Source organism: Aquarana catesbeiana, linkage group LG04 (genome assembly GCF_042186555.1).
Source record: "Aquarana catesbeiana isolate 2022-GZ linkage group LG04, ASM4218655v1, whole genome shotgun sequence".
NCBI lineage: Eukaryota > Metazoa > Chordata > Amphibia > Anura > Ranidae > Aquarana > Aquarana catesbeiana.
The window spans coordinates 225,705,456-225,728,343 of NC_133327.1; the positions used below are offsets into that span (position 1 = coordinate 225,705,456).

At 44.2% G+C, this 22,888-nt stretch overlaps 1 protein-coding gene across 5 annotated transcripts in view; it reads left to right on the forward strand.

The window, feature by feature from the left end:
• Positions 1 to 22,888, forward strand: part of NLGN1 (neuroligin 1) — a 1,091,070-nt gene that overhangs the window by 321,257 nt on the left and 746,925 nt on the right. For 3 of the 5 annotated variants that reach the window (XM_073626238.1, XM_073626237.1, XM_073626239.1), the window contains exon 1: positions 21,533 to 21,906. The exons of 1 other annotated variant lie outside the window; for it this stretch is intronic. The gene's annotated coding sequence lies outside the window, so the exon portion shown is untranslated. Of the gene's footprint in view, positions 1 to 21,531; positions 21,907 to 22,888 lie in introns of those variants that run through there. One more of the 5 variants, XM_073626235.1, reaches the window with a different exon arrangement.

Sequence of the window (22,888 nt, forward strand, 5' to 3'; positions counted from 1 at the left end):
TTCTAGTTTCATTAGGACGTAGGTACTACTTATTAGGATCTTATACTTGCCACATTCTCTAAATACTGAAATGTTCAAGTCCAAAATTAGGTTTTTGGGGGTCAAACATTGGCCGCTTCTTCAGGGTGGCAATGATGTATTAACACAACAATGTTTAATAGTTGATTTAAATGACAAAACATTTTGCTGTTTAAACAAATTGCTGGATATCGCTGTGCATCTGGGTTATTACATCATTCCCACCCTGATGGGGGGGTTGTTTGGCCCCCATAATGCATTGCATTCTGTACTAAATTTATGTTGAAAATATACTTTCTAGACTTAAGTATTTTGGTTTGGCACTTCAATTCCAGATCTAAATATATAATATCCTTGACTTAGTATGCAAGTTAGAGATGATTTTCAACCAACAATCAGGTGCCACATTCAGCTGTGTTCACAATTGTGATCTAATGCCCCACTGCCAACCTGCAACAGCTGGCAGATAAGATTAAACTCCATGTCACTACAGGGTATACTCCATCAGCAGAGTATGTGGTGACATTCTCTACATCTACTGGCTTTCTTGTGAGAATCCTATAAAATAACAGCTGCTGGAACACAGCTAATGTGCATTATTTTGCAATAGGGATGATAAATAGAGAACCGAGCCAGCTCAGAACTGGACATTTAGGTATTTAGGTCACATACTTGCAGAAAAAAATCATACAGGTTTATTGCTATACAAAAATATATTATCCTTTGGAACCTATTCGATTGAGGTCAAAGTGGTGAGAATAATGGCTGGTTGTTACCTCGGGTAAACTTACTTCTGACAACATTAGTCTTAAACTATGTACATTTTGTGGTGCTAAATATTCTGTGCTTTGTAAACACCAGAAATAGAAAAAATGTAGATAAATGAAAAAAAACTGCATTATTTCTAACATTTTAGAAATCATGTATAACAGTTTGATAACAACAAAAGATCATGCATTTCACATTAATTGTGGTGCAACAACAGCTTCTTGCTGGAGGCTGCCATTTTGTTAAAGCGCAGAGCAGTCACTTCCTTGCTGAGAATTCTCCCCCTCTCTTTGGTCTCCAAAATTATGCCACTTAATTAACCACTTCAGCCCCGGACCATTATACTGCCTAAGGACCAGAGGTCTTTTTCCACTTTGGCACTGCATCGCTTTAACTGCTAATTGCGCGGTCATGCAATGCTGTACCCAAACGAAATTTGCATCCTTTTCTTCCCACAAATAGAGCTTTCTTTTGATGGTATTTGATCACCTCTGCGGTTTTTATTTTTTGCGCTATAAATGGAAAAAGACCGAAAATTTTGAAAAAAAATGATATTTTCTACTTTTTGTTATTAAAAAAATCCAATAAACTCAATTTTAGTCATACATTTAGGCCAAAATGTATTCGGCCACATGTCTTTGGTAAAAAAAATTTCAATAAGCGTATATTTATTGGTTTGAGCAAAAGTTATAGCGTCTACAAACTAGGGTACATTTTCTGGAATTTACACAGCTTTTAGTTTATGACTGCCTATGTCATTTCTTGAGGTGCTAAAATGGCAAGGCAGTACAAAACCCCCCCAAATGACCCCATTTTGGAAAGTAGACACCCAAAGGAAATTGCTGAGAGGCATGTTGAACCCATTGAATATTTATTTTTTTCGTCCCAAGTGATTGAATAATGACAAAAAAAAAAAAAATTTACAAAAAGTTGTCACTAAATGATATATTGCTCACACAGGCCATGGGCCTATGTGGAATTGCACCCCAAAATACATTCAGCTGCTTCTGCTGAGTTAGGGGATACCACATGTGTGGGACTTTTTGGGAACCTAGCCGCGTACGGGGCCCCGAAAACCAATCACCGCCTTCAGGATTTCTAAGGGCGTAAATTTTTGATTTCACTCCTCACTACCTATCACAGTTTTGAAGGCCATAAAATGCCCAGATGGCACAAATCCCCCCCAAATGACCCCATTTTGGAAAATAGACACCCCAAGCTATTTGCTGAGAGGCATGTTGAGTCCATGGAATATTTTATATTTTGACACAAGTTGCGGGAAAGTGACACTTTTTTTTTTTTTTTTTTGCACAAAGTTGTCACTAAATGATATATTGCTCACACAGGCCATGGGCATATGTGGAATTGCACCCCAAAATATGTTTATCTGCTTCTCCTGAGTATGGGAATACCACATGTGTGGGACTTTTTGGGAGCCTAGCCACGTACGGGACCCCGAAAACCAATCACCGCCTTCAGGATTTCTAAGGGTGTAAATTTTTGATTTCACTCTTCATTGCCTATCACAGTTTCGGAGGCCATGGAATGCCCAGGTGGCACAAAACCCCCCCAAATGACCCCATTTTGGAAAGTAGACACCCCAAGCTATTTGCTGAGAGGCATGGTGAGTATTTTGCAGCTCTCATTTGTTTTTGAAAATGAAGAAAGACAAGAAAAAACATTTTTTTTTTTCAATTTTCAAAACTTTGTGACAAAAAGTGAGGTCTGCAAAATACTCACTATACCTCTCAGCAAATTGCTTGGGGTGTCTACTTTCCAAAATGGGGTCATTTGGGGGGGGGGTTTGTGCCACCTGGGCATTCCATGGCCACCGAAACTGTGATAGGCAGTGAAGAGTGAAATCAAAAATTTACGCCCTTAGAAAGCCTGAAGGCGGTGCTTGGTTTTCGGGGTCACGTAGGCTCCCAAAAAGTCTCACACATGTGGTATCCCCGTACTCAGGAGAAGCAGCAGAATGTATTTTGGGGTGTAATTTCACATATTCCCATGGCATGTTTGAGCAATATATCATTTAGTGACAACTTTGTGCAAAAAAAAAAAAAAAATTGTCTCTTTCCCGCAACTTGTGTCACAATATAAAATATTCCATGGACTTGACATGACTCTCAGCAAATAGCTTGGGGTGTCTACTTTCCAAAATGGGGTCATTTGGGGGGGTTTGAACTGTCCTGGCATTTTATAAACAACATTTAGAAGCTTATGTCACACATCACCCACTCTTCTAACCACTTGAAGACAAAGCCCTTTCTGACACTTTTTGTTTACATGAAAAAAATATATTTTTTTTTGCAAGAAAATTACTTTGAACCCCCAAACATTATATATTTTTTTAAAGAAAATGCCCTACAGATTAGAATGGTGGGTGTTTCATTTTTTTTTCACACAATATTTGCGCAGCGATTTTTCAAACGCTTTTTTTGGGGAAAAAACACACTTTTTTAAATTTTAATGCACTAAAACACACTATATTGCCCAAATGTTTGATGAAATAAAAAAGATGATCTTAGGCCGAGTACATGGATACCAAACATGACATGCTTTACGATTGCGCACAAACGTGCAGTAGCAACAAAATATATACATTTTTAAAAGCCTTTAAAAGCCTTTACAGGTTACCACTTTAGATTTACAGAGGAGGTCTGCTGCTAAAATTACTGCCCTCGATCTGACCTTCGCGGTGATACCTCACATGCATGGTGCAATTGCTGTTTACGTTTGACGACAGACCGCCGCTTGCGTTCGCCTTAGCGCGAGAGCAGGGGGCGACAGGGGTGCTTTTTTTTTTTTTTTTTTTTTCTTTATTATTTTTTTGCTTTTTTATCTTATTTTTAAACTGTTCCTTTCATTTTTTTTTTTTTTTATCATTTTTATTGTTATCTCAGGGAATGTAAATATCCCCTATGATAGCAATAGGTAATGACAGGTACTCTTTTTTGAAAAAATTGGGGTCTATTAGACCCTAGATCTCTCCTCTGCCCTCAAAGCATCTGACCACACCAAGATCGGTGTGATAAAATGCTTTCCCAATTTCCCAATGGCGCTGTTTACATCCGGCGAAATCTAAGTCATGAAATGCTCGTAGCTTCCGGTTTCTTAGGCCATGGAGATGTTTGGAGCCACTCTGGTCTCTGATCAGCTCCATGGTCAGCTGGCTGAATCACCAGCTGCATTCTCAGGTTCCCTGTTGAGACAGGAGAGCCAGAGAAAAACACGGAAGATGGTGGGGGGGGCATTCCCTCCCATGGCTTGTAAAAGCAGTCTAGAGGCTAATTAGCCGCTAGGAATGCTTTTACATGAAAGCCGACCGCTGGCTGAAAAGAATGATACCAAGATGATACCTAAACCTGCAGGCATCATTCTGGTATAACCACTCAAAGTCGTGAATGGCGTACCTGAAGACAAAAAAATGGTTGAATATAAAACACAGTAAATGGTAAAGTATAAAAAATTGCATACCTGAAAAACAAACGTGATAAAACATAATAACAATAAAACATTGCAGAATAGAATACAGTAAAAAAGAGCAGAACAATGGAGAGAGAATAGAGAGAGAGAGAACATTAAAACGACAACTATTTTTTTAATTTTATATATATATATATTTTTTTTTTTAACACTTTTTTTGTAACTAACTTTTATAACTGTAACCGGTTCCAGGTTCGGGTCTCTCAAAATGCGATGGTATCTTGGGAGACCCTGTGAAAGTGTGCCTAGTCTGTGCAATGCTGTACCCTACGCTAATACTCAACTAGTGCATGGTAGCGTTCAAAACATTCACCAATGCAAAGACCAGGATTGTCAGGACAGGAGGGACAATAATAGCGAGTGTCACGCCTATATCCGCGCTTGCTGCAGACACGACATTTTTTTGGGGGGGTTCGTTGGGTAGGGGTACTCGGGAGGACATAAAGAAAATGCCTCTCATGCAGCCGACTGCATTTGGTTGGGGATGTGAATGGGGGAAGTACAGGCGCTGCAGAAGTGGTGGGTTCCCAATTATTAGGATTGGCGAATGCTGCAGGACGGGCATTATGGGCACGACGGGCCTGTGTTTGTCTTCTTCTTGGTGGCAGCGGGACACTACTTGTGCTTGCCACCTCACCAGCTTGAATTGCACTTATGGGACTCGCCACATCATCAAGTGTTACTGCAGTGCTGGTTTGACTACGACCGGGGTGTACTAAGCCGCTGGTGCTTGCCAGTTCACCAAAACGCTACCAAAAAAACTGTTAGCGATCGCAGGGATCAGGCCTGACTCTGCGAACGCTGCAGTTATGCGTTTAGTGTTTTGTAAGTGACAGTGATCGATCGATACTGCACTTGGGTGGGCTTGGCGGAGGGGCAAAACGCAGGTGCTAGCAGGTATCTGGGCTGATCCCGCTAACACTGCGTTTTTGGGAACCCTAAACTGCTGGGGACGCTAGTATAGATCTGATCGGATCAGATATTGATTCGTTCAGATATTATACTACTAAGGGAGGTGTATGGTGCGTGCGTGGGTGTTAGCGCTACTGGCGCTAACCTGACGCTGCCTGGGGCTGGTGCTTGCCAGTTCACCAAAACGCTACCAAAAAAACTTTTAGTGATCGCAGGGATCAGGCCTGACTTTGCAAACGCTGCAGTTATGTGTTTAGTGTTTTGTAAGTGACAGTGATCGATCGATACTGCACTTGGGTGGGCTGGGCTGGGCTGGGCTGGGCGGAGGGGCAAAACGCAGGTGCTAGCAGGTATCTGGGCTGATCCCACTAACACTGCATTTTTGGGAATCCTAAACTGCTGGGGACGCTAGTATAGATCTGATCGGATCAGATATTGATCCGTTCAGATACTATACCACTAAGGGAGGCGTATGCTGCGTGCGTGGGTGTTAGCGGTACTGGCGCTAATCTGACGCTGCCTGGGGCGACGCATATCACCGCCAGGCGATCAGGAGGCTAAACTTTTATTAGGTAATAAACGGCGGATGCCCTGACACTATAAAAAATAAACGAACTAACCAGCGTCACCCGTAACGGTTATACGGTGATCAGTGGTGAAAGGGTTAACTAGGGGGCAATCAAGGGGTTAAAACATTTATTAGATAATATATGGGGGTCCCTGTCGCTATAAAACACTGATGGCGAACCTAAATATTAACGTCCCTAACTAGCGTCACCAGTGACACTAATACAGCGATCAAAAAAATGATCGCTTAGCGACACTGGCGACAGGGGGTGATCAAGGGGTTAAAACTTTATTAGGGGGTTAGGGGGTACCCTAGACCTAAAGGGGGCTAACAGTAACTGTCCTAACACAGTAACTGTCACAAACTGACACCATGCAGTAATCAGAAAAAAAAAAAATCCTGCTTGGTGTCAGTGTGACAGGGAGGGGGGAGGGGTGATTGGGGGCTGATCGGGGGGCGATCGGGGGGGGATCTGGGGTGTTTTGTGTGCCTGGCATGTTCTACTGTGTGTGTAGTGTTTGTGCACTCACATAGATGTCTTCTCTCCTCGGCGCCGGAACGGAAAATACCGAGCCGAGGAGAGATGACATCATTTCCTTTGCTGCTGTTTAGCATACAGCAGCAAAGGAAGATTCTGATTGGCCGGCGGCGATCGAGAGGGGGGGGCCACGAATGGATGGCCTCCCCCTCACCTCCGATCGCCGGGGGACAAAAGAGGACTGCCTCGGGCACCGGGGGGGGTCCAATCGGACCCCCCACCCGCGGGAGGCAGATCACGTAGATCTACGTGATTTTGCCTGCCCGTGCCGCCTTGCCGACATATATCGGCGTGAGGCGGTCCTTAAGTGGTTAAAATGTTTGCATTTCCAGTCTTGAATTTACGTCTTGGCTCAGCTGGAGAGGAAAGCTGACAAAAGCTTTGCAGTGCTGAAGTTCATAAGGCTGCTGCTGCTGCTGAGGGACAAAGGAGAAAATATCAGGCATTTAAGATAAGACACTATCCCTGTAACGGTGGCCATACATTTTACAATTGTCTTGTTCAGTTTTCCTTTTGATTTACCAAAACCATATAATATGAGGTCAAACCTAAACACTTTCAATTTGTATGCAATTTTGTATGCAATCAGGCAGGCCCTTGCACTACATAGTTGAAAGTAAATCTAAAGGAAATTGTATAATTTATGGCCAGTTTAAGGCGCCTTTCACACGGACGGCTATTCTGCCGCAGTTAAAAGCATGTTTTTTTTCCTGTGAAGTTCAAGACTCCAGGCACTGCGATCAGCTGCATTTGCACAGTGCGATTAGCTGCGGTCGCGTTTGGCTGCGGTTTGCCATTTCCATGGCAACCCGACAGGGTGCCAACTCGCACTAATTCTTGAGGGGGAACTCCATGCCAAATTTCAAATAAAAAAATGGCGTGGGTTCCCCCCAGGGGCATACCAGGCCCTTTGGTCTGGTATGGATTTTAAGAGGAACCCCTACACCAAAAAAACGGCGTGGCATCCCCCCAAAATCCATACCAGACCCTTATCCGAGCACGCAGCCCGGTCAGTCAGGAAAGGGGGTGGGGACGGGCGAGCGCCCCTCCTGAGCCGTACCAGGCCGCATGCCCTCAACATGGGGGGTGGGTGCTTTGGGGGAGGGGGGCACCCTGCAGCCCCCCACCCCAAAGCACCTTGTCCCCATGTTGATGAGGACAAGGGCCTCTTCCCGACAACCCTGGCCGTTGGTTGTAGGGGTCTGCGGGTGGAGGGCTTATCGGAATCCGGGAGCCCCCTTTAATAAGGGGGCCCCCAGATCCCGGCCCCCCACCCTACGTGAATGAGTATGGGGTACATGGTACCCCTACCCATTCACCTAGGGAAAAAGTGTCAATTAAAAAAAACACTACACAGATTTTTAAAGTAATTTATTAGACAGCTCCGGGGGTCTTCTTCCGGCTTCGGGGGTCCTCTTCCAACTTCGGGGGTCTTCCTCCGGCTTTGGGGGTCCTCTTCCGGCTTCGGGGGTCTTCGTCCGACTTTGGGGGTCTCTCCGGTTCTTCTCTGCACTCTCGGGGTCTTCTGCCGGGCTCCTCCGCTATCTTCTGCTCTTTTGCCACTCTTTTGCTAGCGGAGGAGCCCAGTCTGCTGCCTTCTGCCTTCTTCCCTCTTCTTTTCTTCTGATGTTGACACGACGCTCTCTCCGGCTGGAATGCACTCTGGGTGCTCCGCTCTGACTTATATAGGCGGTGACCCCGCCCCCTTTTGCCGTCACAGTCCCTGGACATGCTGGGACTGTGACGTTTTAGGGGGCGTGGTCATCGGGTAATGAATCTTGAGGCTTCCAGCTGATCAGCTTCTAGTGATTCACTGATTATTGGCACAGTGCCAAGAATGCAAGAATAAAAGAATAAAAAGTATAGGCAAAGGATTACATTTTCCGACTAAAGTTTCACTTTACAATACAATGAAAGGTCTGCTTATAATATCCCAGCTGCTACACATATGTGTTCCTGATTGTAAGAGGTTGTGTGCTGAGAGAGTGTGACCAGCACACTGACCAAACTGTTCCTGACAGCTCTCAAACAGGTTTCTGAACATGTGACCACCATGAGAACCAATCACATTGGTCACATGATACAAAAGCCACAACGCCTCCTGGGCAGTAAAAGCCCAGTTAAAGGGTCATCGTAAAGTTGTGGTATGGGGTTAAAACGTGTATAACTATTCACCTCAAATCCCCCTAATTTTTATCACATAAATCCAAGACTAGGCCAAAAGAGTAAAGCAGGCCATACATGGATTGAAATTAGGCTGGTTCAGCAGGGACTGAACCAGATTTGGTCCATCTATGGGCAGGCTGATTGTACTCAAGTCAATCTATTTTTTTCTACATGCAATTGCTCACAATAGCTGCTTGCAGTAATCATTGTGTTCTGCAGGCATGGAAGGCTTCTCAGCCCCCCCCAGCCAGCAGTACACAATAGTGTTGCGGGGGGTGGGGCATTCCCCCATCAACACTGATTGTGTTGATGAGGGAATCAAGCAATATTCTTCAAATCATCTATGGGCTGCTTTAGAGTCCTGTATTATTGGCATTGTTTCCTGCCTCTGTAAGGCAAATAGCCTCCATATTCTAAAAATATTTAATCCTCATCCTTAGCTGCAGACAATGTCTATTTTTTTCTAACTAAGTTAAAACGTACAGAAATATTTATTTTTTATTTGCTGAGGGTTGAAATAAAAATAGAACATTGGGAATAAAAAAAAAAAAAAAAACGATTACAAGCTTAGATAGAATGTACACCATGGCAAGACTATGAAAGCAACACAATGTTCTTTGAAAGAGTTGTACTGGGCAGAGTTGGCAGGGCTCATTGCTGCTAAAGGTTGTATGCTTATAGGTTCCAGCAAAGTAATTTCACTACAGCCACAGCAAACTCCTGATCATTTGCACCTGCCCTGGTCAATTTAGAAATGGATGTTCAGTCTAACCAAACGAGAAAAAAATCACAACACTTTACAGTTGATCGCCAGGCAGATATAAATGTGCACATAAATGCAGCAACTAATACATTATTAAAATGACACTAAACCATCACCTTATTCTCCAAATGTAATCCTTACAAATCAACTACTTAATGGCCATATAATCTTTTTTTTTTTATGAAATTGTTTCTTGTGTTTTTTTGCCTTCTTGTAATGTCCTCCATGAGGTCTTGAACCTCTTCCTCCCTCCCCACTTAAGTTGATTTGAAAAGAATACTGCACATTTTTATGAGGTCATGTACATGGTTTTATGCACACCACACAACCCATAGTCCATAGTTCATGACACCTAGTCCATCTCAGGGGTAAGCATGGGTAAACAAGATAGGGTGTCTATGTTCACCACACACAGTGAAGAATGAATACACAAATATAATTTACCACATCTCAGGGAGTTATGCCGCGTACACACGATCGGAAATGCAAAACTCCGATGAGAGCTTTTTGTCGGAAAATGCGACTGTGTGTATGCTCCATCGGTCTTTTGCTGGTGGAATTCCAGCCAGCAAAAGATTAAGAGCATGTTCTCTATTTTTCGGACGGGAAAAGTTCCTATCCGAAGCGCAAAAAAACACGCATGCTCAGAAACAATTCGATGCATGCTCGGAAGCATTGAACTTAATTTTCTCGGCTCGTTTTAGTGTTGTATGTCACAGCGTGCTTGACGGTTGAAAGTTCAGAGAACTTTTGTGTGACCGTGTGTATGCAAGACAAGCTTGAGAGGAATTCCGTCAGAAAAACCATCCAAGATTTTTCGGACGGAAATTCGGCTTGTGTGTACGTGACATTAGCGTGTGGTGCAACATCCCAATAACTGAAAATACCAAAAACAAAAAAAGGAAGTAGAGATACCTCCATAATGAAGGGACTAACCACTGCAAAACAGGTGAATAAAACAATAAATTTATTAAATCTCATTATAAAAAAATTTTGGTGGATAACAACATTACCACCAAATAAAATTCATACATGTAATTTCATGACAACCTCCATAAAATCAAACACATGCCAAGCAATGTGGTATCCCACTAGTAGATGTCGACAAGTTTCGCAGTACACCGCTGCTTCAAGCAATCCAGTGCCAGTCCTCCCTGATCCAGTGCCATACCTCCTCCTTGATCCAGTGTCGGTCCCTCTCCTTGATCCAGTGCCAGTCCTCCACTTTTACCATTTTTATGAAAAAGTTGTCCAGCTCTTATATGGATGATGTGATTAATCTTGTAATGTATTTTGGTATTTTGGTACTGACCCTGGGTTTCATTGTAGCAGAACTCAGGCAGATGAAATAAAAGAAAACAGTCCTTGAGCTCCTGTCCATTGCCTTTTGCTAGGCGGAGATGATGTTAGCATTATTTTGCAGGCAGAAAGAAGTCAAGGTGTACATGATTGGGGCATCTCTATTCCAGCATCCTAGTCAGAAAGTACACACTGTCCCTGGATAATGCCTGAACAAATATGATTCCATACCTCTGGAGAGAAAAGCAGGTAAAAGCATTGTCAGGGGCAGTATTATGATCTGAAAAGTAATAAATACCCAAAAGTGTTAAAAACATACACATTACTTAGCACATATACACCTAAAAGTGTATCTAAAAGTAAAACATTTTCATTTTCTTTGTTAGTTATAGGTAGTTTGTGGATGGATTGGAACCTCTATGAGGTTTTTTTTATTACTATCTGTGTCAGCTCTAGGGAGATTTACCCTTTCTATTTGTAAGGAAAGAAGGTAGTGGGTGGAATGTCCTAGTAGATACGGCACTTCATCCCTAAATGAATTATAAGCAACAGAACAAGGAAGGAGGGATTATAGCGGTGCGCATTGAAGTTCCAAGCAAGTTGCAATGCAAATTGCACTGGAAACAAAAGGAATAAATCCCAATCTTCAGAAATAGTCATGGCCAAATTTATTGGCACCCCTGCATTTCTGTCAGATAATGCACCACTTCACCCAAAAAATTGTTGCAATTACAAATGTTTGAGCATTCTCATGTTTATTTATTTTGTTTGTATTGGTATGACACAAAAAAGTGAGAAACAAAAAGCCAAATTTGTAGTTATCCAGATGTATACTCTCCTACCCTGGAGTGCTTCCTATTAATGACCCTCTGCTATAGTTATCCAGATGTAAACTCTTCTACGAGACATCTAATATTCAGTAGTATCGCTCATTGATGACCAGTTACTAAAGATACCCAGATGCATACTCTTCTACTATACATCTAATGGTCAGCAGTGTTTCCTATTAATGACTAGGGATAAGCCCGATGTTTGAGCATGAGATCGGGCCGAACATTGGCTGTTCGCCTGTTCGCCGAACAACCAAATTATCAGGGCGTTCAACCATTTGTTCAGCGCTGCCGCACAGTGCATTGAAAGCTCTGATTGGCTGAAGCAATGAAAGCTTTGCCCAATCAGGGCACAGAGCACTGTCAGAGCCATGATTGGATACTTTTATGATGACTCTATCCAATCATGGCTGATTGATGTTAGTCCCGCCCCACACTATAAAATTATTCTTTCAGTAGCGGCCATATTCAGTTTAATATCAGCTTGGAGATAGAACAGGGCTCTGTTCAGTGCTATTAGACAGTTAGTGTGCTATAGTGTGCTTTTCTGATTCTATTGTCAGTGTAGAATATCAGTTTTATGTGAATCTAGGGAGGGATAGTTAAGTGTGAGTGTAAACAGTGTCAGGTATGATATTCCCGTGCTACCATGCAATAATAGGAGAAGTGAGGAGGGAAAGCAGCTTGCACCGAAAGGGGTCTAACCTGGCCCTTAATAATAACATAAAATCACAAGTGGGGATGGTGCTGCGCTAATCCTAGTGCAAAAGTGTCATAATTATAAAGTGTTAGTGACTGGGTTGCAACTCGCCTATACTTAGTAGACTGGTGATAATAAACAGATAATACTGGTATGCCGTGCTGTGCTAATTCAGAAAAATTCACTAAAGTGCAGATGAGAACTACACATGAATAAATAATAATAACATATGTGTATAAATTATGCGGTATAGATACTTCACCTATAGTGTAGAAAAATCAATAAGAATAAGTTTGAAACATAAAACACATAAAAACAAAATCAACCGCACAACCCACAATTATGCGGTATAAATACTTCACCTGTAGTGCAAAGAATAAAAAAAAAATAGGTTTGAAGCATAAAGCACATAAGAACAAAATCAACCGCACAAAGGTGCAAGGTTACAATGGATGTCCGGAGAGATCCCAATGTGAGTGACAAATTTAATAAAGTGTCCAGTGTCAACAATAGGTGCTCACATTTTGTAAAAACAATATTCAAATACAAGGAAAAAGTGACTTGTGCAGCAGCAAACAGTTCCAATACTTCTTCAAACGTGCCAAATAGTGAAATAGTGGAGGCAGCAGCTAGATTCTAGCATCGCTTATACTGAAATAAGTGAAGAATGTGAAGTGTAACACCAATCCTCTTCATGCAGCAATCCTACACTGGAAGGTAATGGCCCCTTACCTCACTACCCTGAGGTTACAGCATGAATCAATCAGCGCCTGTGATGTCTCCTGTGGGGGTCAGTCTTGGGTCTCAGGCTGTCGTTCAGTATACCTCATAACATACAGGGGGCATCGCAACCAAAGGAGAGACAAGGGTGCCACATAGTGTAGTATTTTTAAAAGGTATAAGGCTTTATTCATAGATAACATCAGGGTACTCACATAGTAATAGAACAGAGGATGAATTGTATCCAAACTAGCGGAGAGCTCGTACACTACTACAGTGGGGGGGACCGGCACAGAAAAAGGTGGACGTGGTCAGTCCTCAGGCAGGGCATAATTTCTTCTGTTTAGTGATGTTGCCCATGCTATCCAGCCACAGCATGCAGAGGAGGTGGTAGATTGACGTACTAAACCATCCTCATCCTACTCATCCTCCATAACCCAAGCAGAGACTGGTGCACAGTCCACTGCAGCTGCCAGACTGGCTAAACCTGCCTCCTTGTCCACAGCTATTCCTGCCATAGCCCCAGCATCAGGCATGGCGGAGTCAGCTGAGTTATTTGAACATTTGAACACAGCGTCAGCCACTTGCTCCTTGATGATGCACAGCCATTACTTGATTCAGATGTTGGTCCTGAGGTTGAGGAAGGCAGGAACATGAGCCTACAGAGAGGGGAGAACACTGGTACACAAATTAGCAGTCATGTTCCTTCAGCCGCAGCTTATTGCCAGGTTATCTCCAGTGGAAATGAGAATGGAGGAGATCATGATTATAAGGTCACTGACGCGACTTGGGTGCCAGATAGAGCAGAGGTGGAAAGTGAGGGTGAGGCACAACCCCAACGAGGCAACCATCATGGAAGCGTAGAGAGCAGCCACCCTATTCCATCACATTGTGGGGCTGTTATCTCCTGGCCCACTTCCCACAGCTCAGCTGTCTTGGCCTTTTTTAGCACATGTGCAGCTTATCGCGCTGTTGCAATTTGCAAACTTTGTCTCAAACACATCAAGCATGGCAAAAACACCAGCCATTTGGGTACTACATGCTTGACAAGGCATTTAACCTCCCACCACTCAACCCATTGGCAAGAGCACCTGAAAGCCACACAAAAGGGGTGCAAATCTGTTCCTCCTTCTTACTCACCTCAGTCTTCCCCCCCCGCTATACCTCATGACCTCTCAGCAGCCTCCAATGATAGGGATGATGGTATAGCGCAGGGTGTCCCAGGTCCTTGCAGCACATCTGCCAGCAGGACACCACCAGCTGTAGTCTATAGCCGGCAAATTTCTCTGCCCCATCTGCTGCAGCAGAAAAAAAATACAGTCACTGTCACCCACATGCCCAGCATCTAAATGCAAGCTTGTCAAAGCTGCTGACTCTACAACTTCTACCTTTCCGTCTGATGGATTCTGCCCCCTTCCATGAATTTGCAGAATGTGCTGTACCACGATGGCAGGTCCCGGTCGCTATTTCTTTCACGTAAGGCCATTCCAGCTCTGTACCATCATGTAGAAGGCAATGTTGTGGCATCATTGGGCAAGGCAGTAAGCCGCAAAGTCCATGTTACTGCTGACACAGGTCCAGCAAGCATGGTCAGGGACGATATATATTTCGTTCACAGCACACTAGGTAACTCTGCTTGCAACTTGGAAGGATGCAGAACAGGGTTCAGTGCTGCAGCTTGTGCCCCCATCTCTCCATACAGCTAGTGGTGATGATGTCAGGTTTATCAGCTCTACCCCATCCTCCTCCTCCGCCTCCATGCCTTCCTCTGCTGAATTATCCTATGAACCACAAGTACCCTCTAAGAGTTCAAGGGGCTATTCAATGGGTCAGGCTAAAAGGTGCCATGCAGTAGTTCAGCTGGTTTATCTAGGGGACAGGAACCACACCGGAGCAGAGATTCTTGCAGCTCTGCATGGACAGGCTAAGGTCGGCTCGGCTTTTTTTTCCCACGCCAATGGCTGCTCATAAAGGATGCATGCACTGTACTGTCACCATTTGAGGAGGCCACAAGGATGGTGAGCCATGACAATGCATGCATCATTGACACAAACCCTTGACTCCCTTGTGGCATTATGGACAGGGCACTTGAGGCAGAGCAGCAGGAGGAAGAGGAAGACTTCCTTTTATCTCCAGGCCCACTTTATGCAGACACCATTGTTCCTATGCCACAGAACACACAAGAAGAGAGGGAGGCAGTTTTGGAGGCATTGAAGCAGAGGAAGACATACGTCAAACAATAAGAGATGGTTTTCCATCCGCAAAACCCTTGGGAGTAGTACGTGGCTGGGAGGAGACAGTTCCAGATAATATAATCCCCAGTGACCCAAGGAGTCTGCTTCTCATGCCTCTGCAAATTTGCAGTGCATCAGCTGCCTCATGCTTCAAATCCTACGAAAGGACCCAGGAATATGTGCCGTAAAGGAAAAGGATCACTATTGGTTGGCAACCCTCCTTGACTATTGTTAGAAGGGGAAAGTCTCAGAACTCATTCTGTCCCCACAGAGTGCAGAAGATGAATTCTCTTGAGGACCCCTTAAAGAGAAGTTTCTCTAATGCTTTTTGTGACTCTAGTACGTTACAGTTTCATGGAAAATGTAGTTTTGAGGCTTATGTTGGTCAAGAGAGGAGCGGTGGAGAAGGCGGCCGCCTAAGTGATGCATTTCACAATTTTTTTAGTCCTCACTGCCCAGGGCTGTCAGCTTCCACATCCCATCGGCAGCGTCTGTGGATGATTATCTAGGGGCGAAAACAGAGATGGGGAGCTTTCCAGTTGATGATCCACTGGCTTACTAGGTCAAGATAATAGACCACTAGCCAGAACTTACCCAGTATGCAATTGAGCTGCTGGGCTGCCCGGCATCCTGTGTGCTTTCTGAATGGGCATTCAGTGCTGCCAGAGGTTTTGTTACTGATAATAGAAAGCATCTGTCCACAGACTCGGTGGACCGTCTGGCATTTATCAAAATGAGGCAGTCCTGGATTACCAGCAGCTATGAAGCACCTGATGCCGATGTTTCTGATTAAGTGTTTTTGGGATGTGGAATCTCTGTAGGACTTCTAGCTACCTAGCGTTGTGGGTGTTGATTTCACCTGGAAGAATCTTTTTAGTGTAGGTTTCATGGGTACAATTAACACCCAAAAAAAAGACTATATGCACATATAGCATTGCAATTTTTGACAGCAAGGCCAATTCTTCCTATCATCAAGAGTACCTCTATAAGGTTGCGGTGTGAAGGCACCACCAACATCCAAAGACCAATTTTTTCCGCACCTGTTACTTCTATCCAAAGTCTGTGGAAGAGACGCCAGAATTTATTCAAAAAATCTCTAATCTTGTTCCTAGTGCACTACATTATCATACAGACTGGCTCCACAAGTCGTGGCTTACAAAATAAAGAAAGCTTGCAGGGAAAATGTAATTTTTTGGGGTTCTATAAATGCATTTATTTCTGCAGCAGCTTCTATGCACAGTAGAGATGTGCCACTTTACAGGTAGACTAAGGGGATCCCCCAGGCACTATATTGAAAGGAATTTTTTTCATTTTTATGCTTTCATTTTAAGCATCAATAAATCACTGCTCATTTAAAAATTACATTTTTTACAAACTTTATTTTGATTGATACATGTCCTCCAGGTCAGTAACCGGACCCTCATAACCAGTGTATGCATATAAGCCTTTAAAATGGGCACTTTTGATTTTTCACGTTTGGGTCCCATAAACTTCAATGGGGTTTGTTATTTGGTTCTGAACTTTCGCGATGTTCGAAAGTTCTGGTGCAAACCAAACTGGGGTAGTTCAGACCATCCCTAGTAAGCATCTACTATAGTTAATCAGATATAAACTCTTCTACAAGACATCTAATATTCAGTGGTATCACTCGAGGGTTTATTATTTATCACCATCTACTATAGTTAAAAAAGGAAAACCCGCTCCAGGTGTCTGTTTCCAACGATCTCCTCCCTCTTCAGGTGTGGGTGCGGCTCAATATGCATAGATATGCAAGAAAAGAACAAAAATATGGTTGCACTCCAATGAAAAATTATTTCTATTATAAATATAACTCCATACAGCAAGGACAAAACCACAAACGTGTTTCACATCGTTAAAGCAGATGCTTATTCATAGCTGTGAGCTATGAATAGGCACCTGCCTTAAGGGTGTGAAACGCGTTAGTGGTTTTATCCTTGCTGTATGGATTTATATTTATATCAATAAAATAAATTGCTTTTCATTGGAGTGCGGCCATCTGCACTTTTTGTTCTTTTCTTGCATCTACTATAGTTACCCAGATGTATTCTCTCCTACCATACATCTAATGGTCAGCAGTGTTTCCTATTAATAACTATATTATAGTTACCAAGATGTGTAGTATCACTCATTGATGATGATTTACTAGTTACCTAAATGTATGTTAGCCTACCAGACACCTAATTGTCAGCAATATTTCTCACTGGTGACCATCTATTATAGTTACCTAGATGTATGCCTTCCTACCATATATATAATTGTCAGCAGTGCTTCCTATTGGTAACTATCTACTATAGTTATTCAAATGTACACTCTCCTACAAGACATCTGATATTCAGTAGTATCGCTCATTTATGATCATCTACTAAAGCTATCCAGATGAATACTCTTCTACCATTCATCTTATGGTCAGCAGTGTTTCCTATTAATGACTATATTATAGTTATCCAGATGTATAGCATTGCGTATTGATGACCATCTACTACAGTTACTCAAATGTATTTTGTCCTATCAGATACCTAATTGTTAGCAATATTTCTCATTGATGACCATCTACTATAGGTACCCAGATTTATGTTCTCCTACCAGACACCTAATTGTCAGCAATATTTCTTATTAATGACCATCTACTATAGCTACCCAGATGTATGTTCTCCTACCAGACACCTAATTGTCAGCAACATTTCTCATTGATGACCATCTACTATAGTTACCCAGATGTATGTTCTCCTACCAGACACCTAATTGTCAGCAGTATTTCTTATTGATGACCATCTACTATAGGTACCCAGATTTATGTTCTCCTACCAGTCACCTAATTGTCAGCAACATTACTCACTGATGATGACCATCTACTATAATTACCCAGATGCATTTTCTCCTACTAGACACCTAATTGTCAGCAGGATTTCTGGCTGATAACCATCTACTATAGTCACCCGAATGTACGCTGCCGCCGCCGTCGGTTCTGGGCAATGATGGCCAATGATTGCGACATTATGTCCCACACATTGCACAATGTGGGGGGGGGGGGGTGTCGCCGCATGCCATTTGCTGTTTCTAAGTTACAGGAAACAGTCATGTAAACTGTGCATGAGTGAACACTCACTGACTGTGACTGGTACAGCAGCTCCGCCCATTCCTCCAAGCAGATCCATGTTGGGAGGAAGAAACTGGAGTGGAGGAGAAAGTCGGGTCAGTCCAGTGAAGGGGGAGGAGCTCTCCCCTTAGTGAGGAGATGTGCAGACAGTGTCCCCATGTCGGGAGAGCCATTAGTGGAGGCACTGTGAGTCCAGACTGAGAACACTGAGCAGGGAGAGGGAATTAACTGAAACTAAGAGCAAGTGAGTGTTAATGTCCCTGATCCCACTCCCCCCCGCCACCACCATCCCTCTGTCCCTGATACAATTCCACCCCCCTACCATCCCTCTGTCCCTGATCCCATTCCACCCCCACCATCCCTCTGTCCCTGATCCCACCCACCCACCATCCCTCTGTCCCTGACCCCCCCACCATCCTTCTGTCCCTGATCCCATTCCCCCCACCATCCCTCTGACCCTGATCACCCCCCCACCATCACTTTGTCCCTGACCCCATTCCCCCCACCATCCCACTGTCCCTGATCCCATCCCTCTGTCCCTGATCCCATCCCTCCACTGTCCCTCTGTTACTTATCACATCCCCCCACCCCCGTCACTGATCCCACCCCCGCCACTGATCCCACCCCGCCACTGATTCCATCCCCCCACCACTGCTGCTGATCCCACCACCGCCACGGATCCCACCCCCCCACCACCATTACTGCCACTGATCCCAAGGGGGTACTCTGGAGGATTTAAGGGGGCACTCTGGAGGCATTAAGGGGCACTCTGGAGGTACTGTTTTAGTACCTCCAAAGTGCTCCCTTATATTTTACAGAGTGCTCCCTTACATCCTCAGAAATGCCCTCTAGTAATAGTAAAGTCAGTGGCAGCACTACCAGGGTCTCTAAGGTCGCACTTCGACTGGGCTCTGGCGTTCCACAACCATGCATGGACCTCAAGATGCCAGTAGGTGGCCCCCTACAGAACATGAGAAAGGGCTCCGGGATGGGGTCAGAGGGGGCCCTTCAAGGTTTCTTGCACCGGGGCCCTGAAGGTTGTAGTTATGCCTCTGCCCAGGTGTATGTTCTCCTACCAGACACCTAATTGTCAGCAACATTTCTCACTGATGACCATCTAGTATAATTACCCAGATATATATTCTCCTATCAGACACCTAATTGTCAACTATTCTCACTGATGACCATCTACTATGGCTACCCAGATGTACAATATGTTCTACTAGACACCTAATTGTTAGCAATATTTCTCATTGATGACCATCTACTATGGCTACCCAGATGTATGTTCTCCTACCAGATACCTAATTGTCAGTGATATTTCTGAAGGATGAACATGTATTATAGTTATCCATATGTATGTTCTCCTACCAGACACCTAATTGTCAGCGATATTTCTCACTGATGACCATCTAGTATAGTTACCCAGATATATGTTCTCCTACTAGACACCTAATTGTTAACATTTCTTACTGATGACCATCTACTATGGTTACCCAGATGTATGTTCTCCTACCAGGCACCTAATTGTCAGCAATATTTCTCACTGATCACAATCTACTATAGGTACCCAGATGTATGTTCTCCTACCAGACACCTAATTGTCATCTATATTTCTCTCTGATGACTAGCTACTATGGTTACCCAAATATTTGTTCTCCTACCAGACACCTAATTGTCAGCGATATTTCTCACTAATGACCATCTACTGTAGTTACCCGGATATATACCCTCCTCCCTTACATTTTACGGTCAGCAGTGTTTCCTAATAATGACCATCTACTATATTTACTCAAGAATCTACACTCTCCCAGCATACATCTTATTCTCAGCAGTGTTCCTCACTGATGATCCTCTACTAGAGTTCCATAGATGTATACCCCCCTGCCATACATCCTAATGTCAGCTGTGTTCCTCACTGATGACCATCTCCTAGAGTTCCTCAGATGTATACCCCCCTACCAAACATCCTAATGTCAGCAGTGTTCCTCACTGATGACCATCTCCTAGAGTTCCCCAGTGTTCCTCACTGATTACCATCTCCTAGAGTTCCCCTTTGTTCCTCACTGATGACCATCTCCTAGAGTTCCCCAGATGTATACCCCTCTGCCATACATCCTAATGACAGCAGTGTTCCTTACTGATGACCATCTCCTAGAGTTCCCCAGTGTTCCTCACTGATTACCGTCTCCTAGCGTTCCCCATTGTTCCTCAATGATTACCATCTCCTAGAGTTCCCCTTTGTTGCTCACTGATGACCATCTCCTAGAGTTCCCCAGATGTATACCCCTCTGCCATACATCCTGACAGCAGTGTTCCTTACTGATGACCATCTCCTAGAGTTCCTGTGTGTTCCTCACGGATTACCATCTCCTAGAGTTCCCCAGTGTTCCTCACTGATTACCATCTCCTAGAGTTCCCCATTGTTCCTCACTGATTACCATCTCCTATAGCTCCCCTTTGTTGCTCACTGATGCCCATCTCCTAGAGTTCCCCAGATGTATACCCCTCTGCCATACATCCTGACAGCAGTGTTCCTTACTGATGACCATCTCCTAGAGTTCCCTAGTGTTCCTCACTGATTACCATCTCCTAGAGTTCCCCAGTGTTCCTCACTGATTACCATCTCCTAGAGTTCCCCAGATGTATACCCCTCTGCCATACATCCTGACAGCAGTGTTCCTCACTGATTACCATCTCCTAGAGTTCCCCAGTGTTCCTCACTGATTACCATCTCCTAGAGTTCCCCATTGTTCCTCAATGATTACCATCTCCTAGAGTTCCCCTTTGTTGCTCACTGATGACCATCTCCTAGAGTTCCCAAGATGTATACCCCTATGTCATACATCCTGACAGCAGTGTTCCTTACTGATGACCATCTCCTAGAGTTCCCTAGTGTTCCTCACTGATTACCATCTCCTAGAGTTCCCCAGTGTTCCTCACTGATTACCATCTCCTAGAGTTCCCCAGTGTTCCTCACTGATTACCATCTCCTAGAGTTTCCCTTTGTTGGTCACTGATGACCATCTCCTAGAGTTGCCCAGATGTATACCCCTCTGCCATACATGCTGACAGCAGTGTTCCTTACTGATGACCATCTCCTAGAGTTCCCCAGTGTTCCTCACTGATGACCATCTCCTAGAGTTCCCCAGATTTATACACCCCTGCCAGTCATTTTAATACGAGCAATGTTCCTCACTGATGATCATCTCCTAGAGTTCCCCAGATTTATACACCCCTGCCAGTCATTATGAGCAGTGTTCCTCACTGATGACCATCTCATAGAGTTCCCCAGATGTATATAAAAAAAAGAAAGAAATCAAACACTCCTCTGTCCATGTGTTGCTTAGTGCAGTGCCGCTGTACGAAGGGTGCAGTTCCAGCAGCCGCCAGCGGGGGCGCATGGTGCTCAGTTTTGGCGCAGGCAGTACATTAAAGTTCCAACCTGTGTACAGGAAAACGGGTCTCTCTCCTCTGTGCTATCTCTCCTCTCTCTCCCTGTGTCTCTCCTCGCTCTCTCTCTCTCGTTCTCCTGGTCTCGGCGTGCTGGAAAGCGGACGGAACGGCATCCAAAGGAGGCAGAGCATCCCTGCTTGAGCGAGCTGTGCAGAGAAATCCCCGGAGCAGCAGGCTCGCTAGCCGGGGTGACTATTGGGGATGGAGAGGATTATGGGACCGGCGGCGAGGGCTAAGCCCTGATTCTATCCATGGATTGGATGTGTGTGGGCTGCATGCTGGAAGGAACACTCACATTGCATGGATCAGCCGATGCTGCAAGAAGAGCTGGTAATACTTCTGTGCTTCATACCATTAGGGGGGCTCATCATCCCTTATTACAGGGGGGGGGGGGAAATGAAATCCCCCCCCCCCCTAACTTTCAGGAGTGTGGGGGGCATTGCTGCATGTCCTACAACTGATATTGGAAGACATCTGTGTAGGGATCATGGAAAGAGCATCATCTCCTATAGAGTCAAGGGGCTCTCTCTCTCTCTCTCTCTCTCTCTCTCTCTCTCTCTCTCTCTCTCTCTCTCTCTCTCTATATATAAATGCCTCTAGAAATCATATGTAAAATAGCTTTCAATGACAAATGTTCTTAGGATTGGCAGTGCAGGGGTTAAAGGCATGCAGTAATGGGAATCATGCAAAGAGCACCTTATACTATGGAGTCAAGGGGCTTCTCTACTCTTCTCTCTCTCTCTCTCTCTCTCTCTCTCTAGATATGCTTATAGAAATCATAGGTGGCGTAGCTTTCAATGACTAATGGTCTTAGGACTGGCGGGGCAGGGGTTAAATGACATGCATTGTCTGTCTGTATTAGGGATAATGCGATGAGCACTATCTACTACTCCAGACATGGGTCTTCTGTACCCACCTCTATATACTGGATAGATCATAGGTGGCATAGCGATCAGAGCATGTGGCTCTTAGGACTGGCAATGCAGGCGTTAAAGACAGGCAGTGTAATAGGTACTATTCAAAGAGCACCGTGGACTATGTTTTTTTTTTTTTTTTTTGTACCCCCATCACCCTCTCTCTTTCTACATATATGTGAAATAAGGCATATCTTTCAATGCACAATGCTTGGAGGACTGGCAGTGTAAGGGTTAAAGGCATGCAGTGTCAGTCGTCATATACTTGTCAGTAATGGGGTTCGTGCCGAGAGCACCATGTTCTATAGAGCCTTGAGTATCTCTAGGGATATTTGCATACAAAAGTCTTATGTGTCATATCTTTTCAAAGCAAAATGATGTTAGGACTGGCGGTGCAG